The sequence below is a fragment of the Mus pahari genome, chromosome 1 (assembly GCF_900095145.1).
Source record: "Mus pahari chromosome 1, PAHARI_EIJ_v1.1, whole genome shotgun sequence".
Classification (NCBI taxonomy): domain Eukaryota; kingdom Metazoa; phylum Chordata; class Mammalia; order Rodentia; family Muridae; genus Mus; species Mus pahari.
Genome location: NC_034590.1, coordinates 70,459,973 through 70,473,462, shown reverse-complemented (window position 1 = coordinate 70,473,462; position 13,490 = coordinate 70,459,973). Strand labels below are relative to the sequence as shown.

At 51.1% G+C, this 13,490-nt stretch overlaps 1 pseudogene across 1 annotated transcript; it reads left to right on the top strand.

Moving 5' to 3' along the window:
• The first annotated feature begins 3,164 nt into the window (after positions 1–3,164).
• LOC110323857 lies at positions 3,165–12,308 on the top strand (annotated as a pseudogene). Its single transcript, XR_002380649.1, has 2 exons — positions 3,165–3,181; positions 11,353–12,308. The product of XR_002380649.1 is annotated as a glyceraldehyde-3-phosphate dehydrogenase pseudogene (transcript).
• Positions 12,309–13,490: the final 1,182 nt, after the last annotated feature.

The window sequence follows — 13,490 nt, the reverse complement described above, 5'->3', positions numbered from 1 at the left end:
AAAATTACCAAGAGGCTTGGGTCTCTGTTTTGCCGGAGCAGTCCTCAGGATGCAAAGGCAACGGGGATTTTCTGGGCAGCCTGGGAGCTCTGAGCTGTGGGCCAGAAGCAGAGCTGGTGCAGCCTCGGCCCATCCTAGTTACCAAGCTTATCTCAGGCTGGGGGCTGAGCCTGGGTGGGAACAACCCAGAGCTCCCACATCTTATAAGGATGTGTATGTTATCAGCCTGGTCTGTGCTGGGAGGATCCAGCTCTGAGGAGGGGCTGGTCTCCCCGATGCTGGCTTTATCTCCCATTTCCCAGGCTTTTGAGGCTTAACCTCCCTCTCCAAGTGGGGCAGGGCTGCTCCACTGTGGAATTTGGGCCCCTCTGAGGCTCTTCTGTGTCTCTCTTATCCGAGTTGTAAGCTCCAACCAACCCCTGGCTGATAGAGATTGGGGCCGACCTGCAGCATCCCAGGACCCCAGGCTAATGGGAAAACTATTCCTTATCCTATAGATGCCCTAATCAGATGGAAGAAGGCAGGACTCCTCATTGGCAGGAGGCTTAATATGTACAGAAAAGTCCAACTCAACCAGGTTGGGCTGCCCAAACCATCACCAGACCCCAGACCTTCCTACTCCCTCTCATGGCATCCTCAGGACCCTTCTTTCCACCCCTTCCAAAGTACAAGGAGTCCTCTTTGAGTGCTGTGTATCCTCCAGTGATTTGCTTCCCCTCTCTGTGCCTTGGTGTCTTTTCTCAGCAAATCTATAAAACTGACTAACCTGGAGGTCTTGCAGCCCAATAAGGACATTCTATGTCTCTTTTGCCTCCTCCCCGACTCCCTTTCCTCCTCCTTCTAAGGATACCACCAATCTGTGTGCCCCTAGACTCTCCAGGCTGGGCCACTGGATGCCCTAAGGCTGAGAGTTGCAGAGAGAGATGCAGTAGAGTGGGGGCTGTCGGGAGGAGGCAGGCCCAGGCCAAGGCTGGGTTGAGGAGGCTGGGCAGGGCAGCCAGCCAGCTTAGCAGTCCATGCCAGCACTACTTCAGCAGCTTCTGCTCAACTCTGGTCCAGCATCTAGACTTGACTCTAGCTGCAGGGCTGGAGAGGCTGGGTGGGGCAGGTATCCTGCTGAGGTCAGCAGCCTCCTCCAGAATTGTCTCTGCAGGAGGAGGAGGCTGCAGAGAGCCAGCGGCCAAGCCTGGACTCAGGAATAGTCAGGAAGGATGCTTCTACTGCTCCCTAGGGCTGGGTGACTCAGGTCACCTAAACTCTAGGCTTGGGCAGGACCCCAAAGGATAGCTAATGAATATAGGCATCTCCTCTAGCGAGCTGAGGGTATAGTGGCAGAGCACTTGCCTAGTATGTATGAGGGTCTTGGATTCGTTTCCAGCACTCATTCTCGAAAAAACAAAACAAAAAACAAAAAAAGATTTTTCTTTTCTTCCCCACATGGACTCAGGAGTCTTCTGGGGCAAGAAACTAAGAAACTTACTTGTTCCCCTGACAGCTTTTCCAAAAGTTCATGTGTCAGTTGTCAGGGCCTTAAATGTCCAGTTACTCAGCATGCCTTGCTTCATCAGGGCCAAGCTAAGTTCACCCTTCCTGTTCACCAGATACCGCCCCTTGTTTCTCCACAAATGTCCTGCCATCCACAAACCAGGAACCAAGGCCACAGGCTCTGACTCCGTGTATGCAATCTGTCTCCCATCCCCAGCACCCCCACCCCCTCTTCTCTGCACCCCCACACCACTCCCCTGCCTCAGTGTCCCTGTCTCCCCAGGACCCCCACTTCTCTGCATCCCCACACCACTCCCCTGCCTCAGCGTCCCTGTCTTTCATTCTCCTCTGCTCTTCCAAGCTTTGAGTTTGTCTTGCACCTCGTTCCTTCCATCAAGCTGTGAAAGTGGTCTTTACAAAATGCAGTAAACTGGCAGCCCTTCCCAGTCCAAATGCCCTCCTCAGTTCTTTCTGACCTCTGGGGTAAGGGTCAACTTCTTTGGGGGGGAGGGGTAAGTTGGGGGGAACAGGGTCTCATGTAGTCTAGGCTGGCCTTGAACCTGATGTGTAGACAAGGCTGGTTTTGAGCACCTGATCCTCCTGCTTCCCCCTCACAAATGCTGAGATTACAAGTTTGCACACACTGTTAGGCCAAGGTGACCATACTTAAGAAGGCCTTTGTCTGAGCAAGGTATGCGTCAAAAGTGCACAGACATGCATGCACGTACACACACATACACACACACACACACCGCCTCTTTCCAGTTTCCAACCCACTGGACCTCATCTCCCACCTTAGAAACCTTTGTGGGTGTTTCACCTTTTCTCCCTTACGGCCCCAAAGCTTGGGCTGGTCTCCTTTTTTGCTCTAAATGACTCCTAGGACATCTGTTCCTCAAATATCCCCTGCCCCTGAACATGAGTCCCCAGCCCACTCCACCTGCAGGAACAGCTGCAGGACTCTGCGGGAGAGTTACAGAGTAAAAGTATTCAGAGCCAAAGCCACCTACTGCACCAAAGGGCACAACCCCCACTGATTCCCAAGGGCCTTCCAGGACTCCCCCACCCCACCCCACCCCCGCTATCGGCTCTCATTTATGAAAAGGGGACAAAGTGGGAGACCTGGTGAGCCTCCTTTCAATGTCTGCTCCTCCTGGGGCTTTGCAGTGAGCCTCAGGGCCCCTGAACACTGGGGAGCAGAAAGGAGGTGTCAGGACTGGTCTACCTCTGCCTGCCTGGACTCCTAGCCAAGCCCACAGACCTGGGTGCTCAGGCCAAGAACTGCTTCCTAACCAGGCGTCAGGGAGTCTGAAACCCTGGCTTCCTCAGGGTCCCTACAGCATCCCGTGCCCCTGCCCCCAGCACTGTCACATTCATCTCGGGCGGTATGGGGTTGAAGTCAGGGTGGGGTTCTCCTCTCAGACCAGAAGCTCAGCTTGCCCCAGGGCTTGGTGTCAGCATCCCAAGCTTGGCTCAAAGACAGGCTCAGAAAAGAAGCCAGAAAAGGCTCTTTCTACTCATTCAGGAATGGTAGCACTAATACAAGCTTTCTTGTTTTCTTTTCCGACAAATTGTATTGAGTGCTGTTTCCTATGTCCAGAACTTTCCATGAAGAAATGAAGAATCTACCCAAGAATATGATGAGCAAGTATTTAAAAACACAAACACACACACCACCACCACCACCACCACCACCAACAACAACAACAACAACAACAACAACAAAGAGGATCTCACAGAAATGGGGGAGGCTCACTATGTCACCCTGGCTGACCTTGAACTCACAGAGATCCACCTGCTTCTGTGTCGAGTGCCAGGGTTAAAGGTGCACAGCACCACACCCTGCAGAACCTGAATTCCGATACAAGCTCCAGTCACCTCTTGCTTTGCCTAGGGTTTTCACAATTAAGCGAGCTATTGAGAACGGTGCTTCCGTCTTGTCTCCTCACCCCAGCCTCGAGTCCTAATGGAAACTTGAAATTTACCACCATGCCTTCAAGCCTGTGGTCATTCCACATGGACCACTTTGAAAGTCTGTGCTTCCATCCAGTGTCACACTCTCCCACCACAGGCCTGATGGGTGTGCTTTATCCAGATCCCTCAAAATGCATCTGACTGAGTTTGAGAGCATGAGGCTCTGCACCCCTGGTTCTCAGTCCAGTTGTCACTGGCTCTTGACACTGTCCAAGTGTCAAGGCAGTCCCATGCATCACAGCTTGGTCCAGCATCCAGACTCCTTTAAAGGACCGTGTCTGAGATACAAAGGTTCGACATTCTAGCATCACGGGCGAGGAGAGGCGGCTTGATTGCATTTTCTTTTCAGAAGATAAGGCCCTTTGCAGCCCAGGTTAGCCCCTAACACCAGTCTTGCCAAAAGCAGCCTTAAATTTCTTGGAGAGGGAGTGCTTGCCTGTATCTAGTGTGGTATATACATGTGTGTGTATGTGGACATATGCACATACCTGTGTGCCTGTGTGTGCACCCATGTGTACTAATGCGATGTCTTTATCACTCTCCCGTTTATTCTCCCGAGACAGGGTCTCTAACTGAGCCTCAAGTTTCCTCATTTGCCTGGGCTGGCTCACCCGTGATCCTCAGGGATCCATCCACTCCCCAGCACTGGTGTTATGAGCATGCATAGCTATGCTTAGCTTTTACACGATGCTGAGGGTTCATTCCCAGCTCCTCACGCTTACCCAAGTGAGCTTACTCAGAGAGCCATCTGCCCCAGCCCAGCCTCAGTCTTCCTGGCTCCACTTCCCAAGTACCAAGATCATAAACACATGCTACCATGCCCAGTTTATGCCTCGTTTTTCTGCAGTCTTTGTTAATGGTACTACATCTGAAGACTTTTCAGTGATCAGTGAAGAGCCACACCCAGAAAGGTTGCTGCCAACACACTACTTGCCTACAATAGACAGCCATTGGCTGGAGGCGAGTTAAAGCAGGAATAAACCCCTTCCGCTACAGGATTTTTTTGTTTTGTTTTTGGTTTTTGTTTTTGTTTTGTTTTGTTTTTAAGGCATGCTTTCTCAGTGTATCTCTGGCCATCCTCAAACTCAGAGATCTGCCTGCCTCTGCTTCTTGAGTGCTGGGATAAAAAGTATGTGCCACCACTAACCAGCTGGGAAATCTACTTCTTAAATGAATGTGATCTTTGAGAGGGTGATAAATGTCTGTTCTGCTCTGCGTCACTGTGCTTGGGGAGTGGTGAAATTCAAGTAGTTGGTGCCCTGTATTAATAACACTGCATCAGGCATTCACTTGACAATGCTATTTCTTAATAAAAGCTTGGCTGCCTATTTTTAAGACCTAGAAAATAAACTTAGCTGACCACAGCTCTCAGATTTTCGGATGATTATTGAGAACACCGAAAGCCAGCACGGGAGGCAGCTTAATGGAATCCAGCAGGAGTAATTTGTGATTAGAAACCCCTACGCAACTTCTCAGCCAAGGATGGTGGTGATCCATCTTAAGTGCACACGTGTCCCACGCTGGGCGCTGATGAGTCTAATCAGACACACTTCAGTGGCATTTTTCACAATACCAAGGCACCCCTAATTGCCAGTGGGTGTGGAGAGCCGGGCTTCTTGCTGTGACTTTGGGGTGATCATAAGGATGAAGAGGCTGAGTCAACTGCCCGGCGGTGTGACCCCAGCTTCCCAGAACCCTGGCGGCATCTCTACCTCCAGTTCTCCGTCTTTATGATATCTCAACTTATTTTGATTTTGTAGACAGGGTATCATAATATAGCCCAGGGAGCTTCAGACTCAACATGACCTTGCCTTTCCCTCTAGTGTGCTGGGATTACTAGACTGCCCTACAACCTGAGTTACTTTTCTTGTCTTTAAACGGGGTTGACACCTTTCGGGGTAGTGTTGGTTTGATTTTTGTTTTATTTGTTTTGGGTCTCATGCATCTGAGGCTGGTGTCGAATCTCCTACATAGTCCACCATGGCTCTGAATTCCTGATCTTCCTGAGTCTATGTCCTGACTGCTGGGATTACAGGCACACACTACCACACTATACACTACCACGCTCAGTATCCGAAGAACTGGGAAAGAGCCCCAAGACTTTATGGGAATACAAGGCAAGCAGTCCACCCACTGAGCTACATCCCTGGCCTGTGGTATTTGTGAAGATTAAACCAGCTCTGTTCACCAGCCTGGCCCTCAACATGTCTGTCCTATTCCTCCATTGCTACTTCAGGGTGCCCACAGGCAGAAACAGCTGACGGTCTGCTCTCCTACGCCTTACACCTTTGTTATGGACATGTTTCTCTGCCAGAAGATCCAGCCTATGTGGAGAGACATGGTGACCACAGTGGCCCTTCCTGGAGGCCAGTATACTCTCTGCTCCCGGTGTCCATCGCCCAACCTGAATCAATTGTCAACGCTGAGTGCCTGGCCTGCTGGTGATATGCTTAGCTCCGGCTAGGGAGGTTTGGCTCAGCAAGGGTTAAACATTCTTCATTTGGTTTGGTCTTCTGCTTCAATTTAACCATTTTGGAAGATGAGGATTGGTCAAGAGAGGAAGACAAATGCTCTGTTCCATGTTTGCCTCCCCAGCTCCATCTTCCTGCCCTGCGTCTGGGCACTAGCTATGCTCAGGCACTGCTGTGGGCTCCTGGGATCCACTGCATGGCACCCCATGGGCTGGAGAGATCCCCTCTGCATCTGTTCCCTCTTTCTGTCCTTTCCTGGTTCAGCGTCTCCTGCCCGTGAAACTCAGCAGCTTCTCTCAGTACTCACCACACACCTAACCCTTCCTGGAGTGATCACTGGGGATACTAGGGTGCCACAGGCCACCGTTCTGTCCTCCAAGTGTTCTTATCTCAGCACCCAAAGCAGGTGACAAGCCTGAGCCCACCTCCCCTCTGCCAGGCATCTTTCAAACTCCTTGGTCTTAAATCAACCACTTCATCTGAGTAGCCATCTCTAAGTTTAAAAACCCCGGGCACAATCTATGTTTTCGAGGCACTGGGAGATGTAAGTTTGATCACAGGTGATGTTCTCCGTGCATTGTGGCCAAGCACACACAGTGAATGCATACAGAGTGAAGTTGGCCTGCTTTCCTTCTTCCCTTCAGCCAGCTGCCTCCTTTGGAGAAGATCCAGCAGGGTCTGTAGGTGGCTGTGGAGCCCAGAATCCCACATCAGGTGGGCACCGGGGCCAAGGCCTGTGCCAGGCAATGTGAAGGGTGAGGAGCAGCTGAGGCCTGCCTGCTAAGTGCTTTCTTTGCAAAGGATTCTCAGCCCTCTGACCTCCTTTTCCTTTCTCGCAGTGGCTAATTAGTGCCCATTGTGGGCTCCTTTTTAGCCTTTCCTTTTCTGAACTTCCAATTGGCCCCTTTTTCTTCCCCTGCCCTCTGAGAAGCAGGGCTGGGACACATTGGCTGAGCCAAGCTAAAACAGCCCAGGGCCTGGTCTAAGCATGGGGAGAGCTCCTCATCTCCCTCCATCGCGGGGACTCTGAGGACTCGAGGAAGAAGGGGTTACCCCACAGGGAGCTCCTTGTCTGCTCTCTGCCACCCACCCACCCACCTGTCATCTGGGGCTGTCTGTCCTAAGCCCAGAAATACATACACAGGGCAACGAGAACCAATGTCCTGGTCAAAGTTCAAGGTCTTCCTGTCCATTCACAGCCTCCAGGATACCATGATCACAGCGAGATCACCAGGGACACCCCAGGGAGGAAAGAGGAACCCAATCCAACCTTACCTGGGGGTGGCCATTTTCTCTATCACTGTGGGACACAACCTGAGAAATTCAGGAACCTAGACTCACTGGAGTAAGCAAGCAATAGAGCATCTTGGTGAGTGGTGGCCAACACAAGGCAGGGAAGTTAGAAGAGGACCTATCATGAGCTACCCAGTGATGCAGGGAGTCTAGTGGTGAGTCACAGGAATGAAGATCAGCAGTCTCAAGGAGTACTGAGCACTGCTACAGTGCATGGAACTGGTTCAGCTGAGTGGAGGAGGGGTGTGGACCCAGGCAATGCTGCCGATTACAAAGGAACATGGGTAATAGGTCATTCTGGCTCACAGAAGCTCTGAGCCTAAGCTGAGAAAGAGCCACCAAGGCCAGTGGAAGACTTCCTAAAGAGGAATGTCACTGGGAAGGTTGGGAGACCTTGTATCAAAGGTTTGGGAAGAACTGAGGAGGGATCCCAATGCTTCAATGATTGGGAGCTCGGGCCTGCACCGTGCTCTGCATTCCTGACTGGAGCTGGGGAAAGACACTGGAGCCACTCTGAGCCAAGGTGTCCTCAGACACCACTGCCAGTGAGTGGGGAGACAGCCACATGTTCCCAACCTGCCTTCTCACCTGGTGCCAGAGCTGCTGCTAATGGCTTCCAGGTGTGTCCTTGGGCCCTGAAGGGGAGACTTCCTGGAGGACACACCTGCTCCTTTGGTCACCTTTATCCACAAAGCCTGGTGCAGGCTCCGGTGCATAGCTACAGTGTTCATGCAGATGATATCCAGGGGCATCAAAGGTCAGACTTCCTCCTTATTTGGTTGGCTTCTTACCCCAGAGCTCTCCATAGCTGTCATTTCTATTTCCAGTGTGTGGGAGGTCACATGAAAGCTGCTCTTTGGAATAGAATGGCTGGGTGGCCGGCCTCCCTAGGGAGCAAGCCCACTGTGGACATTCTTGTGCAACAAGTGTTGCCGGGCCTGTGGGGTCTGTGACCATGGTCTGCTTCTGCCTGTGCCTATAACTCTTTCTGCTCATCTGTCTTTGTAATGATGTCCCTCTATTTCTGAAGTGCCCGTGTGCTTCTCTGAATTTCACATTGAAGTTTTCCTTGTCCATAACAGCAAATTCCATCTGTGTTTATTATCTAATAAATGTTACTCCAACGTTGCCCTTCCTGCTTGACCGCTCAAAGGCCCAGAGTCTCCATTCCTGGGTTATCTGCAGCCTGATTAGGGTTCATCTGACTCACGCTGTTGTTGGGGTGGCCAATTATTACACATCTCTATCACTGAATATTAGTCCAGGTCAGTGATCTCTCTAAGAAGTCGGGTGGCACTAAGATATGGTAGGACCCCTGCCATAAGGAGTAGCCTCGTTCTAAACAATCATTAGGAAAATAAATAGTAGAGGATGGTGGTGAGGATGTGGGAAAAGAGGGCTGCCTATTTGCTGCTAGCAGGGATGTAAATGGGTACACCCACTATGGAAGTGAGTGTGAGGTTCCTCAAAAAAACGAGGGCAAGAACTAACATGGTCCAGTTGTAACAGCCCTGAGGATCTACCCAGAGGACTCTAAGTCAGAATATCACAGACATATGTGCTCATTCTTACTCTCTGGCAGGCATTCACAGCAGCCAGGTAAAGGATCTAGCCTAGATGTCCATTACACATGAACTGATAAAGACCATATAATACAAATTTACAGTGACATTTATTTAGCTTTAAAGAAGAGTCAATGAAGATAGTCACAGAAGGGCTGGAGAGATGGCTCAGTGGTTAAGAGCACCGACTGCTCTTCCAAAGGTCCTGAGTTCAAATCCCAGCAACCACATGGTGGCTCACAACCATCCCTAATGAGATCTGCATGACCTCTTCTGGTGCATCTGGAGACAGCTACAGTGTGCTTAGATATAATAGTAAATAAATCTTTAAAAAAAAAAAAAGATAGTCACAGAAAACTGGAAGCAATTGGAGATCACTGTTAAGTGAAATAAGCCAGATTCAGACAGACAAAATCACATGATCGTTTCTCATATATAACATCTAGGTGTAGGGATGGTGTGTGTGTGTGTGTGTGTGTGTGTGTGTGTGTGTGTGTGTGTGCACATGCACTTGTTCAGGTGCCCAAGGAAACCAAAGGTATTAGCATCCCTGGAACTGGAGTTACAAGAAGCTGTGTGAGCTGTTGGGTGTGGGTGCTGGGGACTGAACTCCAGTGTTCTGCAACAGCGGTACTTGTTCCTAAACCTCTGAGCCATCCGTTTCAGCCCCAGAAGTCACATTTAAACACACAAACAAAACTGGGTGTAGTAGCATTTGCTGGTAACCCCAAATGCTGGGGAAGTAGAAACGGATGGATTCCCAGGGCTGGCCAGCCATTTTGGAATCCTTGGTGAGTTCCAGGCCAGCAACAGACTCTGTCTCTAAAAATTAGTGGACAGTGTCTGGGGAGTGAAACTTCAGGTTGTTCTCTGGGTTTTACATGCACATGTACACAGAGAGAGAGAGAGACAGAGAGAGACAGAGACAGAGACAGAGAGACAGAGAGAGACAGAGGGGGGAGGAAGGAGGGAAGGAGGGAGGGAGAGAGAGATGGAGACAGGCAGTCAAATACACACAGAGACACAGAGAGAGAGACAGAGAGACACAGAGACACAGAGAGACAGAGAGACACAGAGAGACAGAGAGGGGGAAGGAAGGAGAGAGGGGGAGGGAGGGAGGGAGAGAGGGAGTCAAATACACACACACAAAGAGAGAGAGAGAGAGAGAGAGAGAGAGAGAGAGAGAGAGAGAGAGAATATACCCTTCACATTTGCATGTACACTCACAATAGAGACAGAAAGAGCAATATCAGGATGAAGGAATTTAGCACCATGGACAGATCAACAGGCTTCGCTGGAGGACAGACAGCTCCCTGCAAGATCCCTTTGAATTAAAAGAGCTTGCATCTGCTGGGTAGTGTGCTACAGCTGGGGTCCCATGCGCAGCTGCAGTTGGGTATATTACCTAGGATCTGGTTGGTCTCAGGGGATTCAGCTGAGATGGCTCACTTCTGATCCCATCTTTGTGTTTTTACACATAGCAAATCCAGGGAAATCAGGGGGCTGAAGGCTAAGCACTTGCTAACTCCACTGTTTGCACCACAGTTACTCATGTGCCATTATCCCAAAGAAGTAAAGTGGTCAAACCAAAGTCAGTGTGAGAAGGCACAACATGAGAGCGTAGGCCGGAGTGATAGGATGCATTTGGGGAACTGGGAACGGCCTCCCACAGCCTTGCTGTGGTTAGCTCCCATTACCCTAACTAACACCACGAGTCTGTGCTCTGCTTCCCAGACACTGTACCCTATGGTTCTCCAAGGCTGCAGTTCTAAGAACTGCGTTTTGATGTCACAACTCTGTGATTCTGAAAATAGGAAGACTATAGAGCTGAGGAAGCGCCCAAAGGCCCAAACGGAGGCTAAGGAAGTCCTGCAAAGGAGGGCCCCACCCAGACCTCCGCCCCTGCTCCTGCCTGGATCCCCAGACCTCCACCCCAGCTCCTGCCTGGATCGTGTAAATGGCATCAACAACATGTCTGGAATTAGAAAACCTGGAATGTAGTCCCTGGATCATGGAAATGTAGTCCTTGGGTCATGATTCTTCTGAGATGACCCCAAGCATAATTTCCAAATAAAAACAGTATACGTGTGGGAAGGAGACAGGCACGTGAATGCAGATACTCCAAGCACATCCTTTTTATTTGTGATTTTTTTTTCCCCAAAGCTGAAAGTTGAAGCCAGGTGTGTGCCTGGTGTGTGCTAGGCAACACCCACACTCCCAGTCACTCAAACATAGCTCTAAACCAGCCAGTGTTCTCTCACCGACAGCCGTTACCAAGCCCTGCTTTCTGAGTGATGCAGACCATCAGCAAAGCCAGCACTGAGCCCACTCGTTTCCATAACTGGGCTCCTGGCCCCCTGCGGCTGAGGAAGAGGGGTTGATGTCAGCTCCTCCCGCTGTACCCATAGCTGCTGAGGGTCTGCTTGAGTCCCAATAGAACCAAGGCTCAAATGGGCTCCTGCTGTCTCAGCCTCTACTTTTACCTGAAAAACAAAAAAGAAAAGAAGAAAAAAAGAGGCTCTCTGCTCCCCCCTGCTCCAGAGACAGCCGCATCTTCTTGTGCAGTGCCAGCCTCGTCCCATAGACAAAATGGTGAAGGTCGGTGTGAACAGATTTGGCCGTATTGGGCACCTGGTCACCAGGGCTGCCTTCTGCTCTCCACATGGCAAAGTGGAGATTGTTACCATCAATGACCCCTTCAATGACCTCAACTATATGATCTACATGTTCCAGTATGACTCCACCCATGGCAAATTCAATGGCACAGTCAAGGTCAAGAATGGGAAACTTGTCATCAACGGGAAGCCCATCATCATCTTCCAGGAGCGAGGCCCGGCTAACATCAAATGCCGTGATGCTGGTGCTGAGTATGTCGTGGAGTCTACTGGCATCTTCGCCACCATGGAGAAGGCCAGGGCCCACTTGAAGGGTGGAGCCAAAAGGGTCATCATTTGTCAGCAATGCATCCTGCACCAACAACTGCTTAGCCCCCTTGGCCGAGGTCATCCATGACAACTTTGGCATCGTGGAAGGGCTCATGACCACGGTTCATGCCATCACTGCCACTCAGAAGACTGTGGATGGCCCCTCTGGAAAGCTATGGTGTGATGGCCGTGGGGCTGCCCAGAACATCATCCCTGCATCCACTAGTGCTGCCAAGGCTGTGGGCAAGGTCATCCCAGAGCTGAACAGGAAGCTCACTGGCATGGCCTTCCGTGTTCCTACCCCCAATGTGTCCGCCGTGGATCTGATATGCCGCCTGGAGAAACCTGTCAAGTATGATGACATCAAGAAGGTGGTGAAGCAGGCATCTAAGGGCCCACTGAAGGGCATCCTGGGCTACACTGAGGACCAGGTTGTCTCCTGCGACTTCAACAGCAACTCCCACTCTTCGACCTTCGATGCTGGGGCTGGCATTGATCTCAATGACAACTTTGTCAAGCTCATTTCCTGGTATGACAATGAATATGGCTACAGCAACAGGGTGGTGGACCTCATGGCCTACATGGCCTCCAAGGAGTAAGAAACCCTGGGCCACCCACCCCAGCAAGGACACTGAGAGTGAGCGAGAGAGACCCTCAGTTGCTGAGGAGTCCCTATCCCAACTCGGCCCCCAACACTGAGCATCTCCCTCACAATTTCCACCCCAGACCCCCATAATAACAGGAGGGGCCTAGGGAGCCCTCCCTACTCTTGAATACCATCAATAAAGTTCGCTGCACCCACAAGAAAAAAAAAAAGAAAAGAAAAGAAAGAGAGGAGGGGAAGGAAAAGAAGGATCTCAATTCTATACTTCCTCTTTCCCACCCTCTCCTGCCTCTGACTCAGTGGTGCCCTGCACCAACCACTGCCTGTGCCTGAGGGTCAGTGGTCCTGCCCCCTAGCTCTTCCCAGAAGAGTGATGGAGAAATGTGGTGTCTCTACAAGGGAAGGAGGCTTGGATCAGCACGGAAACCCATGGCATCCTACCGCTGTAGAGGGACCAGCTGCAACCCACTAGCCAAACCACCTTGTAGCACAGAGAGGAACTGAGAGACAGTGGCCTGCTCAGTCATACCCCAGCAGGGTACCAAAACCAAATCCCGCCCTTTGCTAAACATATGGGCTCAAAAGCCAGCCTGAAGTACCTGTGTAGGCCACCAAACCCCGGGCAGGGTAGTAACAGAATCATCTTTGTCAGTGGAGCACGGGTGGAGGAGGGAGGAGGGAGGAGGGAGAAGAGCTCTCACTCTTCCCCAAGACTCAGCCCACTCATTTATATTAGCCTTCCCCAGAGGCAGGCCGCAGAGTGGAGGAGGGTATTAAATATCAGAGAGTTATTTAAAAGCCAATTGCCTGCCCCTCCCAATCAGAGTATGGATGGCCTCTGCTGACTCAACGGAGAAAATGAATCTCGGGCCTATGGATTTTCCTGTGTCTCAAGGCAGTGGGGGAGGAGGGAGGCTGTGAGGAGTGATGGATGGGGGAGGCCCACAGTGAAGTTTCCCAGCCAGGGCGGCACAAGGAGAGGACCTGGGCCTCCACACTGTCATCACACCAGGCTGCTGGGTTGCATCTCCATCTGCCTCAAAGAAGGATAGACAGAGAGTCACCTGAAAAGGATCCCTCCAAACACACGCATGTATACACACACACACACACATACACACACACATGCGCGCGCGCGAAAGAGAGAGAGAGGGGGAGAGGGAGAGGGAGAGGGAGA